General features: G+C 44.4%; 1 protein-coding gene across 1 annotated transcript in view; it reads right to left on the bottom strand.

Annotated features, from left to right (window-relative positions):
• The window catches only part of LOC311223569 (microtubule-associated serine/threonine-protein kinase 2-like), a 465967-nt gene that overhangs the window by 212111 nt on the left and 241214 nt on the right, over positions 1-12642 (bottom strand). The gene's annotated exons all lie outside the window — the stretch shown is intronic.

Below are 12642 nucleotides of genomic sequence, written 5' to 3'. Positions count from 1 at the left end.
ATTGAGCACCAGAGACTTACTATAAACTGCCCTTGTATATCACACTGTACACACACAGGCTCCTGTTCTCCACAGTCGCGGCAGAAATCTATCTTCCGTCCATCTAAGTGACAGGTGTTGATGAGAAGGTTATATCAGACGAAGGAGAGCGAGCTGTGGGAACAAACACAATAGAAACCCTCTGGGTCGACAAGCAGGAAGCCTCACGAGGATAGATCTAGTTTTGACACAGAGGATGGAGCATTAAACGGTTGGGAAATACAATCGGAGTTTGGATAGCAATCTAAATATAAAACAGACAGATATATATATAGATATATGGTCAATAAAAGGGTCTGGATCAAGATACGTTGGGGTTAAAGCTGCAGTATGGAAGATTGAGAGGTAACTGCACCTTGTTTAAACATGACAGATAAGAGAAAACGGCAACAAATGTATTCAAGCAAGGGATAGATAGGGCTGAGCCCAAACAAGCAAGGGATAGATAGGGATGAGCCCTAACAAGGAAGGGATCGATAGGGCTGAGCCCAAACAAGCAAGGGATAGACAGGGCTGAGCCCAAACAAGCAAGGGATAGACAGGGCTGAGCCCTAACAAGCAAGGGATAGACAGGGCTGAGCCCTAACAAGCAAGGGATCGATAGGGCTGAGCCCTAACAAGCAAGGGATAGACAGGGCTGAGCCCTAACAAGCAAGGGATCGATAGGGCTGAGCCCTAACAAGCAAGGGATAGACAGGGCTGAGCCCTAACAAGCAAGGGATCGATAGGGCTGAGCCCTAACAAGCAAGGGATAGATAGGGCTGAGCCCAAACAAGGAAGGGATAGATAGGGCTGAGCCCTAACAAGCAAGGGATAGACAGGGCTGAGCCCTAACAAGCAAGGGATAGACAGGGCTGAGCCCAAACAAGGAAGGGATAGATAGGGCTGAGCCCTAACAAGTTTCAAGTTTCTTTAATAGTTGTCATACAGAAGTACAGAATACTTTTATACAAAATGTTTCTTACTGTTACGCTCCAGAGACTGTGCTAGACAAGATAAGTATGAAATAAAATAAAGTAGCATGTAAAAAGAAGTTAAAATAGAGGTCCCAGTGTTCAGTATAGACATATGTACAATGTTCGATGCAGACTAGAAGTAACTGAGTTACCATACAATATACAATATACTATGCAATATACTAATATACAATACTATATAGTGCAAAGCAGAAATGGGATGAGGTACAATTTAGGTACAATTTACAGTAAGGTGTACAAGTTGTAGTGCAAATCCTTTACCAATAAATATAAAGTGTGTTTAGGTGATCTAAAGTGTGGAGAGTGGGTGCTGCAGTGTGTTGTTTGTTTAAAGTGAGTGTGTGCGTGTGGATGTGTGTGCTGTGTGCATTTGATGGTTATTGCATAGTGTTTATTGTTCGTTGAGCAGCCTGATGGCCTGGGGATAGAAGCTTCTTCTGAGTCTTTCTGTGCTCGCCTTGAGACTCCGGTATCGCTTGCCTGACCGCAGCAGTTCAAAGAGGCAGTTGTTCGGGTGGCTGGAGTCCTTGATGATTCTCTTAGCCTTACCCCTGCACCGCTTGTTGTAAATGTTCTGGAGGGTGGGAAGCCCCCCTCCAATTGTGCGTTCCGCTGAACGTGTCACTCTTTGTAGTCTGCTTCGGTCTTGTGCAGTGCTATTCCCAAACCAGGAGGTGATGTTGCCAGTCAGGATGCTCTCTATTGTACAAGGAAGTAGTGCCTGAGGAAGTAGAGGCGTTGTCGTGCCTTCTTCACAACACTGTCAATGTGTGTGGTCCATGTCAAGTCCTCGGATATGTGGGCTCCGAGGTACTTAAAACTCGACTAGACTAGAGCATACATTTGAGCCGAAATTAAGCAAAAGTGGTTACCTGTGTTGAACTGGTTTATTTTTTAGAAAATTTAAAAATATAGTGGATTACTATTACGACTACTACCACTGCCAATACTACTGATACATCCCTATTGGCAAACTTTATATTTAAAAAAAAAATGTAAAAAAAAAGAAAAGAAAAAATCTTTTTTTAAATTACATTTTTTTTTTTCATTATACAACTGTGTGGCCGCCACAGTCTAGGTAATTAATGGGAAACCATGTATGAATCTGATTGATTGATTGATTGTTGGGAGGGTTTTTCTCCTGTTCGGTCCAACTCTGTTTCTTTCATGAAAAAAGGTTCCATAGTGTGGACCATTCAAATGCTGAGATAGTGAGAAATATCATTCACTAAAACAATTCCACAAGTAGGATTGTGGAATTCCCCTCTACGCCCACGAGAAAACATAACTCCCCCAGGCCATCAGAACACTGAACACTGATCGCACGCACACACACAACCCACATCCTCACTTGCACTCTCGCACACACACTAAAACTTCACTTTAAGAAACATAACTGTACATTAGTATAATTATTGTATAATATAATATACCTTAATTATTAACCTTGGAATTGTATTGTATTGTATTCTTATAACTTTTTAGCATGTCTATTTTATTTTCCATTTTATTTGATTATTCTATCTTCTTATTATTTTTATTTTTGCACAATCGAGGCGGGCATGGCCACCTTCATTTCACTACATCATGTCGTGTGTATGTACGTGACAAATAAATCTCTTGAATAACTCACATTGTGTGGCTCCAATGATTGGTGACAGTAAAGTCTCCCTGAGCTGGCCACCAGAGCATCAAGACTTGAATTGACAAGTCATACGATTCCTCTACTCGCTGACCCAATAAACTATGATGTGGTTTGACACCCTAAGCATGCAGCATCGACTCACAGAGAGAGAGAGAGAGAGAGAGAGAGAGAGAGAGAGAGAGAGAGAGAGAGAGAGAGAGAGAGAGAGAGAGAGAGAGAGAGAGAGAGACAGACAGACAGACAGACAGACAGACAGACAGACAGACAGACACACTTCCCCAGAAGTGAGAAAAGGAGAAGATGTAAGAAGTAGAGTGCGACAGTAAAGTGTTATTTCTCTGAAGAGTGTGACCCAGATTTGACTGCACCACTAATAGGCTGAAACATGTCAACTGACACACTCTCCACCTCTCACTGTACATATCCACTGAGACATACTGGGAGGAAGGGGGGGGGGGTGTGTGTGTGTGTGTGTGTGTGTGTGTGTGTGTGTGGTGTGTGGTGTGTGGTGTGTGGTGTGTGTGTGTGTGTGTGTGTGTGTGTGTGTGTGTGTGTGTGTGTGTGTGTAGGTGTCTGCCTTTGTTGTTAAAAACGGTTCGGTATTAGAATTGTCCAACTGTCAGTTCAGAAATATGTCTTTATGTGTCTTACAGCAGACCAATAATGTTTAATATGCATGCAAATTATTATTGTGTGTGTACGTGTGCGCCCTGAGGGCAGAAATAAAGCCTCTCTCTCTCCCTCTATCCCTCTCTCTCTATTTCTCCCTCTCCCTCTATCTCACTCCATCCCTCCCTCCCCCTCCTCCCTGGCTTCATTATCAGGAGTCAGACACTCACTCCTCACCTCTTCTTTCTGCTCCAGATGAAAAACAGCTTCAATTTGCACCTCTGTCACAACCTCTCTATCTCTCTCCATCTCTCTCTCTCTCTCTCTCTCTCACACACACACACACTCACATTATATCTATTTTTCGAGCCAGTATATATAGAGCAACAGAGAGAGACAAAGAGAGAAACAGAAAGAGAGAGAAACACCCTGGGGGGGATGAGTGACACACAATATATGTCAAATCAAAGCTCTCTCCCTCTCTCTTCTTCCTCTACACCCACTCTCTCCCTCTCCACTATTTCCCATGTCTATATCCCTCTTGCTGCCCCCTTCTCTCTCTCTCTGTCTCCCTCTCTCCCTCACTCTTTTTCTGCCCCCCTTCTCTTCTGTGTGTGTGTGTGTGTGTGTGTGTGTGTGTGTGTGTGTGTGTGTGTGTGTGTGTGTGTGTGTGTGTGTGTGTGTGTGTGTGTGTGTGTGTGTGTGTGTGTTTAAGCAAGGCAGTGCTCAGGAGTCAAATTGGAACTCAAACACTGACCAACTAGAAAGGTGCACAGAGTAGAGTGCAAATCTACCTATCCATCTATAGCTGTGAATGTGGTTTTGAAACATGTTTTGACGTTAAACTCAGAGATAGGAATATGATATGATAGCTCCCATTCCTATCAAAGGTCCTTGAAAAGGCTATTCTCTCTCAGCTGTCTCCCTACCTGCACTTGAATAACATCCTGGACACATTTCAGTCAGGTTTCAGAGCCAACCACAGCACAGAATCTGCCCTGCTTAAGGTCACCAATGACCTGCTCCTCACTACCGACAACCGGGACTGCGCTGTCCTTATGCTCTTAGACCTCAGTGCAGCTTTCGATACAATAGACCATGTTATCCTCATTGACCGTCTTCACCAGGCAGTTGGTGTCAGTGGCACAGCCCTATCATGGTTCACCTCCTACCTCAGTGATAGAAGCTTCTCCGTTAACATCGGAAACTGCTCCTCCCCCTCTGCCTCTATCTCTTGCGGGGTTCCACAAGGCTCCATCCTTGGCCCTATCCTATTCTCCCTATACATGCTGCCCCATGGTCTGATAATTAAAAAACACAACATCTCTTTCCATTTTTATGCTGACGACACTCGGGTCTATCTCCCCATGAAACCCAACAATATAAACAATCTTGACAGTCTTCATTCCTGCCTAGACGACATCAAATGCTGGATGGCACACAATTTTCTACAACTCAATCACTCAAAATGTGAAATCCTCCTTTTCGGCCCTCCAAAACAAACCAATGTCATTGCCAGCAGCCTGGGTAACCTGTCTCCCCTAGTCAAGCCCTTTGTTAAAAACCTGGGCGTGCTCTTTGACCCCGAGTTTTCCTTCAATAGGCAGGTAAACTCGGTGGTGAAGGGGTGCTTTTTCCAGCTCTGGTCCATAGCCAAGATCAAGGCCATTCTCTCCCCCTCAGACCTGGAAAGAGTAATTCACGCCTTCATATCCTCACGCTTAGACTACTGTAACTCCCTGTACCTGGGGCTAAATAAATCCACCATAGCCCGTCTACAACTCCCCCAAAACGCTGCCGCTAGACTGCTCACAGGTACCCGGAAGAGAGCTCACATCACCCCTGTACTTGCCTCCCTCCACTGGCTCCCGGTGCGCTTTAGAATAGACTTCAAGGTCCTCTTAATGGTTTATAAAGCCCTAAATGGTAAGGCCCCTGCTTACCTAGCAGACCTCCTCACCCCCTATACCAACGCCAGGGCCCTCAGATCGGCTGATAAGGGTCTCCTAACCACTCGTAGGTCTAACTTCAAGTCTATGGGGGGGACGTGCTTTTTTTTTGTATTTTATTTTTTTATTATTTTTTAAACAAACACATAAACAAACATGACAACACACGATAAGATATACAAACATTAGTTGACAGTGCACATCCAATGAAATCACATTTTAGTTAATTGTCATATATAGGATATACCCTTAATACCTGTTATCTAAAAACCTACACACATATGCTCCAGCTCGTACCCCCCCTCCCGGACCCCCCATTGGATAATCCATCCATTTTCCCTCGCTCCTAACCATTACCATTATATGCTAGCTTTTATTTTCTCCACCACTTCTAACCACCGCTTTTGCGGTCGCAGCCCCTGACCTCTGGAACAGCATCCCCATGTCCCCCTCCATCGAGTCTTTTAAATCAAAACTCAAAACCCACCTATATCGCCTGGCCTTCCCTGACTCACTTTGACTCTTGCCGTACTTGTTGACATGTTGTTCTGTTTTTCCTTTGTCTATCCGTTGATTTTATTAAATTTTTCTGTTTATTTGATACTTTTCTTTGTACTTAGCTTAGCTATGTGAAGCACTTTGGTTGACAAGCGTCATGTTTAAACATGCTATACAAATAAATGTGATTGATTGATTGATTGATATGAAAATAATTTTGACCAATATTGTGTTTTCCGGCAATTCTGTTGACAACAGGTGCCTGTTCAAGGCTCTACGCTGTCTCTACCCAGACACCAAGGTTGAATGAGTAATCTCTCATGTATAATAAATAGTTATATCCCTTAATGGAGTGGATATTATGTGTATTTATCAGATACATATCAGTTCTCCCCCATAGCTCCTTGCATAAATGCTAATTTGAAGGATCCTACATAAGGATCTTTTGGGACTGCCAAGTATCCCAGAACGCATTTCACACCAACCGGCAGTGATGGCGGAAATCTGAGATACATTCAAACTTTTAGAAAGGTGTGGAATAAAACTATTGCTAAACTAAAACAAAAAAATTATGATTAATTAATTCATCATTAACTCATTCAGAGCCAGTCACGAGAAAAGTTGGGTTAACTCGCCAACCGTTCAGCGCCAATCACGAGAAAACTCTGGTTTTAATCGTTATTTCTTTTATTAGCTATATCCATAAATGTTTCATCCATCCAGCCTGATGTTATCATTGGGAATGGGTCTGAGCTCGCAAAAGGGCAAATACTGCCGCCTACGCCTTCCAGCCGGTATTGCCGGTGGCACAGTGGGCAAGGCACTCGCCACCAACACAGGAGATGCTGGGTTCGAGGCCAGCTCTCGGCGTTGCTACCAGCTTGGCTGGTCGTTCATACTAATACAATTGGCAGTATTAGGGGGTGGGAAGCTGGTGGGTGGGGATCGGACGGTGTGGACACTGGACAGCGACTCCTACAGGTCGGTTGGTGCGCCTGCGCAGTAGAATCAGGAAGCGACGAGGGCGGCGTGTCCCTCCCACGCAGACCCTCGCCGCTGAGAGATCGCGCTGTGCAGGTGAAAAGATGCGACGGCTGCCTCCTCAAGTACCGGAGGGGACACGTGATGCAAGGCTTCGTCCACATTGCAGACGGCTTGTGGGAGGCATGGCCTAACAGCGTTTGAGACAGGGGAGGGTAGAATTGGACAATACGAAATTGGGGACGGGAGAAAAATAGAAAAATGGGGAGAAAGAGTAGATTAAAAAAGATAATGGTGTAGTTTATTTTCTGGGCCGATCTGAGCCGTGCAGGGTTTAAATACTCCGGCAGGACTAGCATTTACAACGTTACATCTGCGATGCTGCCCCCCCTCCCCCTGTATTAGACCCATAGCTATAATATAAGATATATTTTAAGCACTAGCAAATCTCGCAGTCTCCCCATTGATTAAAGCGATGGCATACTAGCGCCCCCTGGCTCATTAACTCATTCAGAGCCATACCCATATGACCAAATTAGGTCTAGCGTGCCAGCACTGAAGTCAATGGGAGGACGGGGATATTTGCGAACGCTTAAACTATATCTTAAATTATGGCTTATCAATGACTTGCTTGCAGTCAACATGTACGAAACGGATTGTTTTTTCATCGGTATATTTCCGTTTTTTATACTGTTTTGAATACGAGTATAGTTTGAGATTTCTAGTAACTCCAGAGAAATCCGCGATAATAGCCCTTTAGTGGAATACACAAAATACGTTGTCATTTTTCGGCTGATTTATGAATAGTTTTCAAATAAACGCTAGATTATTGATAGTATGTGTGTCCTTATGCACGCTAGAGAAGCGGGCTGAACAAATCGATTATCCGTGCCTTGGTCAGCGCTAACAGCATGCACACACAGTGACGAAGGTAGCCGGCAGGCTAACACAGCAAACTACCAGAGCCAAAGGACCCTACTCTTCCCCCACCGAAAGCCACCCGCTCAGCGAGACATCACCACAGGGAGCCGGCGGGATGGAATCAACACAGCCCCCTGCCCCCTCCTCACGGAATAAACACAGACGCTAGCAGATGTACCAGGACAGGATAAAGAATCACACCCACCCCCCCTCCCACACACGGACCAAATAATAACAACACAGCCCCCCCACCCTGATCAAAGGATCCCCCCCCCCCCCGGACATCACAGAGCCCCCCCCCCCCCCCCCCTCCCCACAGACGAAGAATTCTACCTTGATCTCAAGGATATAGGCAACACAGCAAACAAAAACAGACTACATATTTTCCATCTAAATGTAAACAGCCTAAGACACAAACTGGCAGAAATAAGACAACATTTCATTAGCGGTAAGGTAAACATTCTATGTTTCTCTGAAACTAAACTGGATTCATCAATAACAGACCCGGAAATAGAATTGGAGAATTATTCAATAGTCCGTAATGACAGGAACAGGCATGGAGGTGGTGTCTGTTAGAGCCATATGAAATCCATTTTATTATTTTCCAAATTCCATTTTATTTTTTCCCAAATTCAGTTTTTTCCGTTTTAATATTTCAGAATTCTGTATTTTGCTTTTTATGCTCATTTTACCATCAGAAATAGTGTCTAATAAGTGGGAATGAATAAATGTCCACAATTGAATATGATATAACAGTCCATTTAATGTTTTTAAGTGCTGCAACTCAGAAATTGTAAAATTTTACACAATACTTTTCAAATAATATTGTGACAAAATAAAAATACACATTTCAAGTGTAAACAATAGATACAGCTAGCTACTACTGACATTATCACAATGACAATGTCAGTAGCCTAGCTATATATATTATATTGTGATGAAATATAGTAATGCATAATTTAGGCACCTTTAGTTTAGTTTATTTCGTTTATAAAGGACAGTGTATAATGACAATCGTTTGCATTAAACAAATGGATGAGTGCACCAGATTTAGCAAGAAGCTATCATTTCCATCTATAGTCCTATGTACTGTAACGTTTCATAGCTATTTAAGTTTATTTAGATTATAAAGGGCAGTGTATAATGACAATCGTTTACATTAAACAAATGGATGGGTGCACTAGATTTAGCAAGAAGCTATCATGTCCTAACGTTATAGCTATTTAATCACAATAGTGTCGCAAGTGTTTTTGTGGCTCCAGTCCACGGAACGTTGACAGAATTTGCAAAACACCTTATCGCCGGAGGCATAAAAGTCATTAGGATACTGCTCTGCTCTGAATTGAGGGCTTATTGGGGAATTTCTTAGCTTCTTGACGATGTTAACACCGAAGCAGCGAGACGCTTGGAGACTGCTGTGTTGTGTGTAACCCGCTCTAGCCTCCACCTCCCCGGTCGCGTGTGCACCAAGTGTTCCATTACGGACAGAACAGAACATACCGTGCAGGAACCTGAGAAACTCACGCTGATTATTAATTGGTCTCCGACACTACTGGATGTCATCTATATGGAAATCTCTACTGCACATGTAATTGGGGTGGGGTACAGGCCAGCATTGAGCTGTGGGTCGCAGGGGCCGAGAAAGTAAAGGCCACTATCTAGCAGCGGAGCAGGGTTGGGGTGTTGGTCCTGGGGGAGGAAATGTCTGTAATAGTACAAGTTGGTTTTTATGTTCTGTATTTATTATTACTAATGTCGTTATTGTTGCTATTATTATTGTTGTGGTACTGTGTGGTCTTGTTATTATTATTGCTGTATTGTGTTGCCTTGTTTTATGTTTAAAATGGAAAAATAAAAAAATATTTGATCATAAAAAACATACTGTACACACATTCACAAACAATGTTGCACTGAAGGTGTCTTTTTACACTTGTCTCTCAGACTCCTGCTTTGGAAACCGCTGCACTCGAAAGTTCAATAAACCACACAATCCTACCAACTACAGACACACTAAAGCTCGACCCATAATGCAATGGATACGTTCATAGTCACGTATCGGGTATTGTGTTCCAAAATAGCTTGCGTTTCAGCGGCGACCTACAAAACGTTTCAGGCTATGACACAAGAGGAACAAAGAGGAGTTATCTGAGAGAGATATCAGACACCGGCAACACAACTGGGTTATTAACAGATGTCGTTTAGGATGAGTTAAGATCCTGTGGCAGTGGAACGTTGTCTGCTAATAAACAACTTGCTTTGTGGAGCTCCTGACAGCGGGTGGGATCTGTCCATCTCTGAGGAAGCTGCTACATATTCTTCCCAAAGCTGTTCTGAAAAACAGTCGTCAATACAATCAATAACAAGTAGCTACAGATAGTCAGGGGAGGGGGTGTATAAATGTAACACCAGGAAGACACATCCACATGTCTGTGTGTGTGTGTGGGAGGGGTGACATCTGCTGTAATTAAAATAAAAAATAATGTCATGCCTCCCACTCACAAAGCAGGCAACTCCTTGGATCTCATATTCTCCCGTAACTCCAGCATCATTAACACCACGGTAACTCCCCTGCATGTGTCTGACTGTTCCTTCATATCCTTCTCACTAACTCTCACGCTTAACCCCAACACATCCACTCCAACTAAAACCGTCTCAGTCAGACGCAACCTGCGCTCCCTATCCCCCTCCACCCTCTCCACTGACATTCTATCCGCTCTACCTTTGAGTGACACCTTCTCTGCTCTCATCTCGGCCATCGCAACCTCCTTCGACAAGCTCTGTCCCCTCGCTGAGAAACCCCACCGAGTCCATGGCTGACGGATGCAGTGAAAGAAGAAAGACAGGTCCTGAGAGCGGCCGAGAGGAAGTATAGAAAGTCACAACTCACTGCTGACATCGCCACATATCACAACCTCTTGTTAGCATTCTCAAAAACCATTACTACTGCCAAAGCTTCTTTCTTTCACCATAGGATCGCCAAGAACCTTCGCAAACTACATGCTACCATGTCCTCTCTGGGTATCACGTCTCATGCCTTCTCGTATCATTGATATGCCGATGATACTAAACCCTTCCTCTCCTTTCCTCCCTCAGAAATCCACGTCTCTGAGCTGATCTTGGCATGCCTGTCCGACATCTCCGCCTGGATGATGACCAACCACCTCAAACTGAACCTAAGCAAAACAGAATTGCTTCACCTGCCGGCCAAATCCTCCGCCCTGACCGACCTTTCCATCACAGTGGAGAATGTAGCTGTGGCCGTGTCCCCGACCGCCAAGAACCTTGGTGGTGTCCTTGGCGAACAGTTGAACTTCTCCGCTCACATCGCAGCCACAACCAGAACCTGCAGATTCCTCCTGAGCAACGTCAGAAAGATCCACCCCTTCCTGACAAAATAAGCCACCCACAACTCCTTGTCCAATCAACAGTCATCTCCCGCCTCGACAACACACTGCAACACACTGCTTGATGGCCTTCCGACCACTGCCACCAAGCCTCTTCAACGCAGCGGCCCGCCTGATCTCAAACCTACCGAAGTCAGCCCATGTCACCCCACTTCTTAGAGACATGCACTTGCATATCGACCTGGCATATCGTGCGGCGAAGCGAACAGCTCCCGCCTACCTCCGGCCAATGGTCTCTAACTACACACCCTCAAGACCCCTACGCTCTGCATCCTCTGGCCGCCTCCGACCAACACCTATCCAAGCTCCGGGAGGGTCATCAAAGAAGAGCCGCCTATTCTGGGTCCCAATGGTGGAACGAACTTCGCTTCCCACCACAATTAGGACAGCTGAAGCCCGACCAATCTTTCACTGTCGAACTGAAGACACACTTCTTCAATCAATATCTGAAATTAAAGAAATAAATAAAAAGAACCCTCTTACTGTCATGCACTCTTCCTAATATACCAACATACACTCAACACTATAGCACTCAAGTCTTAACACTTTATTTAACATTGTTACTCAGCTGATAGAGTTGTACCCTTCCTACTGACTTGTCGTACAAAACTTGTAAGTCACTTTGGATAAAAGCGTCAGCTAAATGACAAAATGTAAATGTAATTTGAATAATTATAATTAAAATGTATTAAAATACAGTGTTTGTGGTTGTTGTGATTCTTATTGTTGTTGTTAATTAAAGGGGACATGTACTGCTATTCCTAGCACTATTTGGGCAACTTTACACAATTCCTGTTAGTCTATTGAAGACATCTGTAAGGTTTTTTTCAAAAAAATGCATTGTTTTATATTTCTAATCAAGTACTCAAACCCATCATTTTCCAGCTTCAAGATTTCAGGCTCTTATGGCCTGGCTCCGCCCATAAGCACTTTGAGTGACAGTCAGTCCACACAGTCTGCGACTGGTAGACAGAGAGAGATAGAGAGAGAGAGAGAGAGAGAGAGAGGGGGGGGGGGTGCGAGAGAGAGAGAGAAAAAAAAGACAGGCCGTCTCTTCCTTTCGTTTTTTCTCTCACTGCGGCAGCTTGTGGGGGGGGGGGCCTCCCTTCCTCCCCTCTCCCGTGTGGCGCGGCAGGTCCCCCCCCCCCCCCCCCCCCAAGTGCTCCCTCTCTCTCTCTCTCTGTCTCCCTCTCTCTCTCTCTCTGTCTCTCCCTCTCTCTCCCTCTCTCTCCCTCACTATCTCTCTCTCTCTCTCCCTCCAGAGTATGCAGAGGTGTCGGGTTTCACTGCCTCGCAGTATGAGGCAGTGGTTTTCCACTCGCTGTCTAGTCTGCGTGTATCGTCTAGGTAGATTGTGGGCGGGCATTAGCTACAACCACAGAGCCAATCACATCACTGTCTTCTACCCAGAGCCTGAATGACGTGACTCAGGCTTTCAAATCAGGATGGACTAATTTACTGGAGCAGGAAATTATCTGAGCTGAATCAGAGCAATCCGCCAATATGGTATTTAGACACTAAAACACATTGATACTAATATTCCTATTACTATAATACAATGCTAGAGACTGAAAAATGACATTTATAGTACATGTTCCCTTTAAATAAATAAAACTGTT

This window comes from Notolepis coatsorum, assembly GCF_963971535.1.
Source record: "Notolepis coatsorum genome assembly, chromosome: 2".
Taxonomy (NCBI): domain Eukaryota; kingdom Metazoa; phylum Chordata; class Actinopteri; order Aulopiformes; family Paralepididae; genus Notolepis; species Notolepis coatsorum.
This window is presented reverse-complemented; position numbering and strand designations above follow the sequence as displayed.